Raw genomic sequence first — 11,206 nt, forward strand, 5'->3', positions numbered from 1 at the left:
AAGCCCAAACAAAACTTATGCAGTCTTGACTGTCAATCATGCAGACTAAGAAACCCTGACAAGACATATGTGTCAATCATGCTTACATTTTGAACTAGGGCCACAAGATGTGAAGGCTCTGGAATCAGACACAGCTGGATTCAAATCTCAGCTCTTTCACTTACCCGCCTTTGTGAGCTTGAGCAAGTTTCTTAACCTCTCTGAGCCTTAGTTTCCTCAGCTAATAATCACTCTAATATACGTATGTGTATATACATATACTTAGACTCATCTAATAAGTAATGTGTGGCATAGTGACTGGCACATATTAAATGTTCTGATATTAGCTCACATAAACATAGTTGATAATGATATCCTAATAAAAATAATACCTTAGGATTTTTCTAAGTTGGGTGTATGGTATTGATTTACATAGGGTAATATCATCTTTTTAAGTATACAGTGAGTTTTGACAAATGAACACAATTGTGTGATCATTACTGCAATAATTAACAGGTTTATCACCCCCAAAATTCCCTCCTATCCCTTCCCTTTGTATAAATTCCTCACCCCACTGATCTACTAGAAAGTAGTATTGTCTTTTGCCTGGTTCAAAGCATCATATAAATGGAATCGTAGAGCACGTAGCCTTCGAGTCTGGCTTCTCTTGCTTACACAGTGCTTTTGTGACTCACCTATGCTTTTGCGCGCATCAGTAGCCTGGTTCGTTTACATTGCTGAGTAGTATTTCATTGTGTGCATGTGCCACAGTTTTGCTTATCCATTTACCAGCTGATGGGCTTTTTTTTTTGTTTCCAGTTTCTTGGCTATTATGAATGTAGCCGCTATAAACACAGGTCTTTCTGTGGATGTGTGTTTTTATTTCTCTTGAAACTAACAAGTTTAATCCCAGGAGTAAGACTTCTTGGTGTCACAGTAAATGTATGTTTAACTTTGTGAGAAACTGCCCAACTGTTTTCCAAAGGGACTGTACCATTTTGCATTGCTGATCTATAGCCTAGCTGGCACAAGATGCTGTTAGTTTTTGTTTTGCAATTTTAGTTATTCTAGAAAGTAGGTAGTAGTATCTTATTGTGTTAATTTGCATTGTCCCTAATAACTCGCAGTGTTGAATGCCTTTGTTTTGCTTCATTTCTTAACATACAGACCATTTTGGATGCCTTAAACCTCACAGAAAACTATATTAAGTAGGTAAAAATAAACAACATGTTCATACTGATGAGAATTAAATGCATGCATTCTCTCCACCCCACCATCATCAAAGTGACTGCTTCCCCACTTCCCATAAGAAAAGAGACGTCTGGTTTTGTACACTCTAGCAACCCAGAGCTGCAGCCAATCTGCGTCATCCTCACTGTGTAATTAGAGGCTGGAGGTGCCCACGTGTCTCATTTTTAGGATGCTGTGGGCTACATTTGGCCCAGATTAGGCTATACTTTAGGCATTTCACTGCATATCTCTTTTTCCTCCTCAGCATTCTGTTTCTCAGAAGGCTCTCAAAAGAACAAACAGCTCTGGGTCCGAGTGAAGATTCTCCCTCTCTGAGGACAGTGCGGGTGACAGAGACCACCCTCAGGCATACTCTCTAAAGCAGAAAAGGAAAGAAAAACAAGCCCCAGCAGCCCTGAGGGTGCAGTGTCTTAGACTCAAACCCAGCAAGAGCATGCTGCCTCATGTACTAAAATCCTCCATCCACAAGTTTATTTCACCAAGTGGACATTATCCTGCCCTCTCTTCTTCTCACACAGAACCCATCACCCTTAACACTTTTCCTTGCTCTTCTAGTTATGGTTGCCAGAAAAAATAGAAGATCCCCAGTTAAACTTGAATTTCAAATAAACAACACACAAATTTTTAGTGGAAGTATATCCCATATAATAGTCGGAGTCTTCTTGTAGTGCTAATGTTGGAGGGGCTAGCTTATTTTTATTAAGGGAGTCAAGATATTACTTAGGGAGAGAACTAAGAACCTATTTGATTTTGTTTTAGCCCTATGCTTGTTCTCTCCCCGCCCACCCCCTCACCCCCCCCCGCCCCCGCCCCTGCTCCTGCACCTCCAAGAGGCAGGATATATAGACAACTACTTATTTTCTCCACCGCAGCATCAGTTACGGGACTTCAGAAGCAAAAGGACCAGAGCTAGATGGCAATGACCATCAGTACCAATTCCTGTTTAAAAAAAAAAAAAGCAAAGCTCCTTCTGTGCTGGCTCTGTGTATAGTCAGATGAAAAACTGACCATTCCGTTTGTTCAACACAGGATGGCTGGGGAAGGAAGTGAGCCAATCCTTATTAAAGGGTCACTCAAACTCATTTCTGGAATCAGCCTGATATAAATGCATTCATGTTAAACTTCTTGAGTCACTGCACTGCCAGCAAACCCACTAAGAGTGAGCCTCTCCTACAGAGAAGGGCACAAGCAATTTCAGCCCCTTCAGCCTCTCATACAAGGTTAATGGGAAAATAAACCCAAACTATAAATAAAAGTAAATAGAACAAATGTTATTTTTAAAATAAGAGAAAAAATTTATTGACTGCCTCCTTGTCTAAGTTCCCTATGTGTGTTATGTGAATGGGTCCAGTTTTACCTAACATACTTGTGGGCTATATGTTATGAATTACTGAATAATTAAATAATCGCCCCAATGTTAGTAGGAGTAGCTTGGATTTTTATTATTATCAGTCTGATTCTAGAATTAGGTCTCCCTACTAATCCACATAAATCTGACACCATAATTACCCGGGAGAAGGAAAGAGAAACTTCTCAGTGAAAATGCTTGGTAGTGTATGAAATTCTCACAATGAATCGTCCCCACAGGTACAAGGCCTATGATTCCAACAGCCAAGCAGAACCCACACAGGCAGTTTTGACAGCGATATGAAAGATGGGTTCCAGGTGCCATGGCCGTAGATTATTTAAGAGGCAGCACTGGGGCTCTAGGGTAGCGGCAAGACTGGAGATTGGTGTTAAAAGTCATTGACACAAAGGCGAATAAAACTGTCTTGTAATTTCCCAGAGACCAGAGCAGACAAGAGATCAGAAATCGAGGCAAGTAGAGAAATCCAATCACATCTCTAGCTACCAAAGCACCATAAGTGATTATGACTCTGACATAATGTCTGGGCCAGCCACAGCTTGGTCAGGGCCTTGGACCTGTTTCCCCAGGTGTGACGCCAATAACAAGAGTTAACATTGTCGTGGTGCTGTCCAGGTGTCAAGCTCTGCTTCAGGTGCTGCACAACTTTTAACCCATTTCATCTTCACAAAAACCCTCTGAGATAAGTAGTCTTATTATCTCTCTTTCATCTTTGAGGAAACCATGGCAGAGGGAGGCTAAGTAACTTACCCAAGATCCCAAGTGGCAGATCTGGGATTCAAACAGAAGAGTCTGGATCCAGAGTCTGTGCTCTTAACCATCACACCATGTGCTATGTGCTAAGCATCTGTACCTGTCAAAGAGGTGGACCTGAGAAAAGGATCGAAACTGATGGCTGGGGTCAGCTTTCCAAAGGAGGGCACTGCATGTAGAGGAGAAAATCAGTGGAGAACGCCATGGTGAGAGGAGGGAAAGAGAAGGTAGGTAGACAAAGAAGGAACAGTCAGAGAGGTATACAGGGAAGCAGGATTGTGCAAAAGCAGGGGAGTACAAGGAGAAGAAGCTTCAGGAAGGAAGGTCATCCACAGAATCCCAGTGCTGCAGAAAGATCAAGCAGAGTGGGGCCTGAGAAACAGACATTGAATTAGCACTTTGAAGCTTGTGTTGATGAAGACTGGGTTATCCCCAAAGGGTACCAATTTGGATGCTGTGACTCGGACGGTAAAGAGTCCACCTGCAATGCAGGAGACCCGGGTTCAATCCCTGGGTCGGGAAGATCCCCTGGAGGAGGGCATGGCAACCCACCCCAGTATTCTTGCCTGGAGAATCCCATGGATAGAGGAGCCTGGTGGGCTACAGTCCATGGGGTCGCATGGAGTCTGACATGACTAAGCGGCCTACAGAGGCCTACAACAAAGGCCAAAAATGCCAGTGTGAGGCGTATTTCCCCTCATATGACAGTCCAGCATAAGCAGTTCTGGGCTAATCTCACCTTGGTGCACTGCCATCTTGAGCATGAGGTTTCTATCTTTAAATGACTGTTCCTGTCATCTCTTCACAGTCTAGGCAGCATGAAGGCTAAAAACTTCATGGAAAATGCACCCCTTCCTTTCAAGGAGATGATCTGGAAGCTATGAACCTGGCAACACCAAGCTGCACGGGAACCTGGAAAATGCAATCTTTCGTTGGGTAGTTGTACTCAGATAAAAGTGATGAGTTCTGTTTCTAAAAGTAGAAAAAAAGATGACAGAATCAGGACACAGCTCTCTACCATAGAGGTCACTGATCACCTTGGCAGTTAGCTTCATCTAGTGGGCTGTAGGGAGTTCACAGGGAGAGGGTGGGTCCTTCCTAGAGAGGAAAGACCATGTGAGAACGTTACTGTTCACTGGAAATAGAGAAAACGATAGAGGCAGAGGAGTAGCAGAATAGAAAGATGGTCTGTGCAAAAGGGGGAGAATCAGGAATGTTTATGGAGAGATTGGAAAAAAATCAAGAGGGAAGAGAGAGATCAGATGCTGTGAGGTCTGTCTTGGACACTTCTTTCTTTGAAACAAGAAGACAGGAGAAGACAGTGAGTAAAGATGTGCATTTTTTATTTATTTTTATTTGGCCTCATCGGGACTTAGTTGCGGCATGAGGGATCTTTTTTTTTTTTTGGTTGCAGCATGTGGGATCTAGTTCCCTCACCATGGATCGCACCTGGGCCCCCTGCATTGGGAGTGCGGAGTCTTAGCCACTGGACCACCAGGAAAGTGTATATTTCACTGTGGAGATGAGGGAAGCTGAGCAAGCATGGGTTCATGTGGCTTCACTCCCAGCCACATGGGTGAGAGCAGTCACCTCCCTAACAGTGTGTTCCCAAATATGAAGGCTACCAGGAGCTTACAGAACATAGGGTGATGCTCCCTGTGCCTGACTAGCGTCCTGTCGCCTGCATCTCGGGAGGACACTCGTGACTGCGCACTGTCTCTCTCCTACAGAGTTACAACCCTACAGACAGCCGCTTCTCACCCGTAGAGCCACTGTGGACACAGAGATGACCCCCCAATAAATATCTGTTAAATCAGTGAATAAATGAATAGGTGAATGAACAAACACATTTCACGACTGAGTAGCTGCACATGTTCAGAACATTTACATTCCTCTTCAAGCAGCATAATTCCTTATGGGCTGACATTCATCTCAACAGATTCCATTTCCAAACCTGCTTCCTTCTTCTCTAAAACATGAGAATGATACATTCCCTGGAATATCTGAGATGTTGTGGATTTTACTAGGCAATATCTCTCTAATAGCAAAGAGAAGTGCCTCCGTTTATTAGTGGCTCTAACAGTGGCTAGTGTCTCTCTAGGTCTTTTGTTTGCATTGTTAGAGAAGCTTGTGAGGATCCATTCAGGCTAAACGTTGACTTGTTTCAGTTTAAAGAAACAGCACCCAAAATAGGCTGCTTTTGCCCTAAAAGGAAAATATCCTTTCATGCAAGTTTTTTGCATGTACTTGTTTCTAACTGCCACAATGTCATATCATTTCAGATGTCAGCCAAGCCATGTCAGAGCTGAAAGAGTTCAGATATTTCAGACAAGGAAAATGCCCCTCCTCTCTGTTCCCCACCTTCAGTTCTTACAGTTAATTGTTCATCAGCTCAACTCTGTTATTTCAGGAGGTTACTTACAGGAAGATGGTGAAATTAGCAGGAGAAAATCAGATTAAAAGTGGCCTCATCAGCCATTAACTACCCAAAAAATCAGAAAGTCTTTCGTTACGTAGTTATTACATATGGTGACACGTTTAGGACTAAACAAAAGGAGAAAGTGGCGCCTGGGCTGGTGTCAACATAGCTTCAGTACCTGCTCCTGTAGGACGGTCCCCATCATATGACCACTTGAGACTTTGGCCCTGCCTGGGTGTTTTTCTGAATTAAACGCACTCTGTTGGTGAGTCACAGAACATGTTCTCTGTAAAGGGAGACTCTCCAGGTTCAACTATTACAACTGCACAAACTACAAGCAAGCATGATGATTACATCACTTCTAATTACAGTTCCTCTTTCTGGCTCCGACAGGAGGAAACTCTGTGCTTGCTCACCTCCAGGCTGCTGCTCTCCAAGCAGCCTCCACCTTGTGAAGGACAAAGCTGCCTCTGGTCTTCTACCTTGGAAATCACCCTGAGCTTGTCTCTTTTCAAGACAAGACACCCTTTAAAGCGTTCTTTAAAGCCCAGACTCTCTGGCACAAGACAGAAACAGGTGTGCAAGGGACTTGAAATAACTGTCTTCTTCCTTCTCCAAGAAAAGTGACTTTTGGTGAATATATCTGGGGCGCCACCTCTGCCTCCTCCATGCTCTCCTGAAACACTGAGCTTCCACTGTTCTCGGAAGGGGATAGGGCACTAACACCAGTACTCATTATTTGGTCTCAATCCCTCCCTGCTTCCAGATTGTTCCATTAGCTTTAGAGCACCACCCAGTCCTCTCAATAACTTTTGTTTGACATCACAGCCTCTGACCTCTCAGCCCACACACCAGAGGTTGACAAGGTCCTTCCTGCCCAGAGCACAGGGAGCACTTTCCTCCCTTGCTTTTCCTTCTTTTCCATCTGTGGGCCTCCCTCTTTTCCATATGCAAAGACAATACAAAGAGCAGACCACATTTTCAAGATGTTTACTAAAGAAAATTAAAGGAGTGATCTAAAATTACAGAGTAGCATTTGTGTGTAATCCTTGGTTACAAAGTGGTGCTAAATCCTGTCCATCCTTCTCTGATCACACAGTTATGGTCACCCAAGGTCTGTGCCTCTCCCTGGTCTATGTGGGACTATGCCAGAGTCCCCGAGCTGACCAGTGTGGGCCGGCCTGCTCCTGTAATTACAGAGGCGCTAGACGACCGGGGTCTCGTGTCTGAGTCTTGTCCCGGCGCTTGACGCACCCACTCTCATACCCTGTGCTCAGTCCTGGTTGTCATCGTTTGAGAAGCATGTTGACAAACTTGAGAGAACAGCCAAGTAGTGAGGAATCTGGAAGGCATCTTACACCCAGAACGGTCAGAGAAACTGAGGGTGTGGGCTAGAGAAGGAGGACTTGGGGAGTGGACACGGCCATCCAGAGACTGTTGAGATACATCTGCTGCTTTCAGGCCAACCCAAAGATAATGCCGTCCTTACACTAACCCAGATACATTAAAGTGGTGCAGAGTGTTCTAGAAAATGGTATTTCTGTCTCTAACTTGTTCTAGCAGTGACGTTCCTTCCAGCAGAGATGGTCCAGAGATTCGTGTGCCGGGTAAGGGCTGGCCTTCCAAATCCATAATTGTCTATTTCTATGGAGAACACCAAGGGAGGGTCCAGAGGTTTTTGGTGACTAGGATCCTGTTAAACCTTGTGGCCTGCTTGGCACTAGACATCAGTCAGCTTTCACCTATTATTATTAGCCTTTGAAATTCTGACATGCTCTCCAGGAATTTAAAATATTCCCTTCTGCAGGACGGCACAGCTTGCCAGCTTTAAAATGCAAACTTCAAAGCTGCTTTGGAAATAAAAATTTGCTTTTACAATTTTAAACGTTTCTAGCCACAGGAAAGATGACTTGAACTTTTGGAAACTGGCTTTTGAAATGTACATCTATTGACCAGTTTAGTGGTGAGCTTGGAAGGCCCTCTGCCAGCGGCCTGTTTAACTTACCTTTGCCCTTTAGCAGGTCACCCAGCATCTGGTTCAGAGCAGGCTACAGCAGTGGCTCCCAACTGGGCTGGGATTGGGTCAGGCATCGGTCATTTATTTCTCTGGGTCAATGTGCAGCCGGAGGTGAGAAGCTCTGTTGCTGAAGGTTTGAGAATTGCCATTTTAAACCATGTTCCTCTCAGACATCATTTCAGAACAAGCCAGTTGCTTACATTCTACCATATCACAAAGCTCCATTCCGCAATCAGTGGACGAGTTGTTTTTATCTGTTGTCCTGATTCTCAGAGGACCTTGTGCCTCAGGTCTGCTGACCCAGCTATGATGGTGGAGTGACAGTAGGGCGTAGGTTGAGAGGTGTTGTACATCTCTGACAAAATTAGGGTGGTGGTCAAGCTACACTCACCCCTAGGTGTTTTGAGGGTTTCTCTTGGGTGTCCCTTGCCAACACACAGCCTCCCCAGGCCTGGACAAAAACCTCTTTCTCTGGAGCTTCCACAGTCTCAGACAAGACTGCGTTCCTTTAAGAAGGCTTTTGACATGCTGATTCACAGCTGTTTGTAGTCAAGAATAGCTGCCCACTGGGGAAATCACATCTGTGCTGACTATTGGAATAAAACTGCCCACAGAAGTTGATGAGCCAGCAGACTCATTCTTCTGGATGGTGCTAGGTCCCTGCCATCCCCACACAAAAGTAAACTCCATGAAGGCACAGATCTCATGGGACTTCTACACCCTGGTGACCTCAAAGCCTAGAACAACATCCAACAGGAAGGTGCTCAAGAAATGTATTCAATGGATGTATAAAATGAATGAATGAATCTAATACTAATAGGGGCCCAGCGAGAACTCCAGAGACCATTGATACTACTTAAAAATAAATACGTAAAATATTTATTTACAGATTTTGGTTTTCCTAGAGCTTCAGATACTAGCAGAGGAAAACTTTCTGGACAATGTTACATGTTAATCTAGGGCGTTGTGCTGTGCTTAGTCACTCAGTCATGTCCGGCTCTTTGCGACCACATGGACTGTAGCCTGGCAGGCTCCTCTGTTCATGGGGATTCTCCAGGCAATAATACTGAAGTGGGTTGCCATGCCCTCCTCCAGGGGATCTTCCCAACTCAGGGATCAAACCCAGGAAGCCCAATAATATTGGATTGTATTTTCATGCCCTCCTCCAGAGGATCTGTAGGAATAAAGATGGCTCAACCTACATGAAGTCTTAGATCCACTGCTAACTGACCACCCCAAACGCTCTCACTGCCAAGAATTCCCTGAGCATCAGGAAGCATCCCTCCACAGAGTTGCCTCCCCCAACTCAGGGGTTCCCCAATATTAACTGCACTAACCCACCCCACCTCCAGGGAGGGCCCCTCATAAATCCATTCTCATGTCTCAGGTCTCCAGCCTGACCCCCGACACCTTTGCATAATTTCAGTTTTACCAACCTGGGTGATGCATTACCAAGCCCTTTTCCTCTTCCTCAGAAGCAGCTTAGAAAATCTTTAATGTGTGTGTGTGTGTGTGCGTGCCTTAAGAAATTAGAACTAGGCTTGTCCAGCCCTGCCAGTGTTAGCAATCATCTGCTGGAGAAGCATACAAATTTGAGTAAAAAAAAGCCATGCAGCTGTGTTCTCCCAATCCCTAGGGCCCTAGAACACACCCTATAGAGAGTAGAAATCCTTTCTTGGAATATGGAATGTGGGGTTGAATGAAAAGATTCTGACCTAACCACCTTTCTCCTGGGCACTCACATCTTTCCCCTAGAAGCTGGTATATAGGGAAGTGTTCACATCCATTGCTTTTTAGTTTCCCTGTCATCTTGGCCGCTGACCACGTGACTTGGCAGAGCAGAACAGCTCTCCCTGAGTCTCTGACTGGTACAATAAGGAATTTTAACTTTGAGGCTCAGTCAGCTCTCTGATGAAAAGGATTCTCTATGTCTCAGTATAAGCATTGCCTGTATCAAAATGTGCACATGGAAAAATCAAGTGCTTGCACCCAATAGTCGATGTGTTGAATCCCTTATATTTATCACATTCTCTGGCTGAGATTCAAAGTGAGGGATTAAATGCTGGCAACCTGGGAGCTGGCATTATTTAGTGGCTCTAGAAAAGTCCCCTCTATGATGCATCATTTAGACTGGGAAGATTGTTTCCTGCTGACTGCACCTCTAGGGAAGTGCATCTTAAAATCAAGCGGGAAATAGTCAAGCAGCTTGATCTGTAACAATACTTGTGATTGTTAACTACAGGTTAATGCTTTAAGAGGAGCAGCATTCCAATTTCTAATCAAGGGGCCATTGTTACTGATAATAGTTCATCCTCTCTCTGCTTATCCCCCTCCTTGAACTGTGCATCCTAGACAGGGTGGAAAGTGATCGCTTGTTTAGGAAACTTCACTCTTGTCCGTGTTATCACAACCACAGGGAGATTCACACAAATGAGGTGGAGGTATTAGGACTGAGGGCAAGGCTGAGATACAGACATTACATTTAAAGTAGCACCTGGTTAGCAGCCGCTGGAGGGAGCTTTCCCCGCCCCCAAAATACATGCAGACACAGAAAAAGATTAAAACTCTAAGTCATCCAGGGATTTAAAAAAAAAAACCACTCATCTGACAAGTGCTGAATAGTCACTGCTTCAAGGAATTTCTGGTCCAGTCACTAAACCAAGCTCTTAGTTAACTAATTTGCTGTGTAGCAAATTACCACAAAACTTAAGGGCTTAAAACATTTATTTTCTCACAGTTCCTAGGGGTCAGAGTCCAAGCATGGCTTAGCTGGTTCCTAACTCTGGGTCTCTCAATAAAATAAATAACTAATAAGGACCTACTGTACAGCACAGGGAACTCTACTTGATACTCTGTAATGACCTAAATGGGAAAAGAATATAAAAAAGACTGGATATATGTATACGTATAACTGATTCACTTTGCTAACACAATGTAAATCACTATACTCCAATAAAATTTTTAAAATAAAGGAAGTGCTTCAAAATTGTTTATTCATATTTTATTTCCAATTTTAAATAAGGTTATTACTATTTTACTATTGGCAAATATTTTTTAAAAGATCAACCCTCGGTTGTTATATTTAAAGCAAAACTTTACAAGTTTGATTTTGTCCTTTTATTGTGTTTATTATTTTAGATAAATATTTTAGGTTATATGTATTCAAATTTACCTGTGTGTATTTCAGTTTTATGTCTGAGAATATTTTTCCTATTTTTAATTAAAAAAAAAAGAATTGTATAGTTTATCACAAGACAAGTGCCATAGAGAAGAAAAAGAAGTGTTAGTCTTTCAGTCTTGTCTGACTCTTTGTGACCCCATGGACTGTAGCCCATCAGGTTCCTCTGTCCATGGAATTCTCCAGGCAAGAATACTGGAGTGGGTAGCCATTCCCTTCTCCAGGGATCTTCCCAACCCAGGG

General features: G+C 43.7%; 1 long non-coding RNA gene across 1 annotated transcript; it reads right to left on the bottom strand.

Annotated features, from left to right (window-relative positions):
* Nucleotides 1-6,744: 6,744 nt before the first annotated feature.
* On the bottom strand, nt 6,745-10,743 carry LOC133244165 (uncharacterized). The gene is made up of 2 exons (XR_009735317.1): nt 9,222-10,743; nt 6,745-7,912 (listed from the first exon to the last, which is right to left on the bottom strand). It is a non-coding gene; the product is annotated as an uncharacterized LOC133244165 (long non-coding RNA).
* Nucleotides 10,744-11,206: the final 463 nt, after the last annotated feature.

The sequence above is a fragment of the Bos javanicus genome, chromosome 1 (genome assembly GCF_032452875.1).
Source record: "Bos javanicus breed banteng chromosome 1, ARS-OSU_banteng_1.0, whole genome shotgun sequence".
In the NCBI taxonomy this organism is placed as follows: domain Eukaryota; kingdom Metazoa; phylum Chordata; class Mammalia; order Artiodactyla; family Bovidae; genus Bos; species Bos javanicus.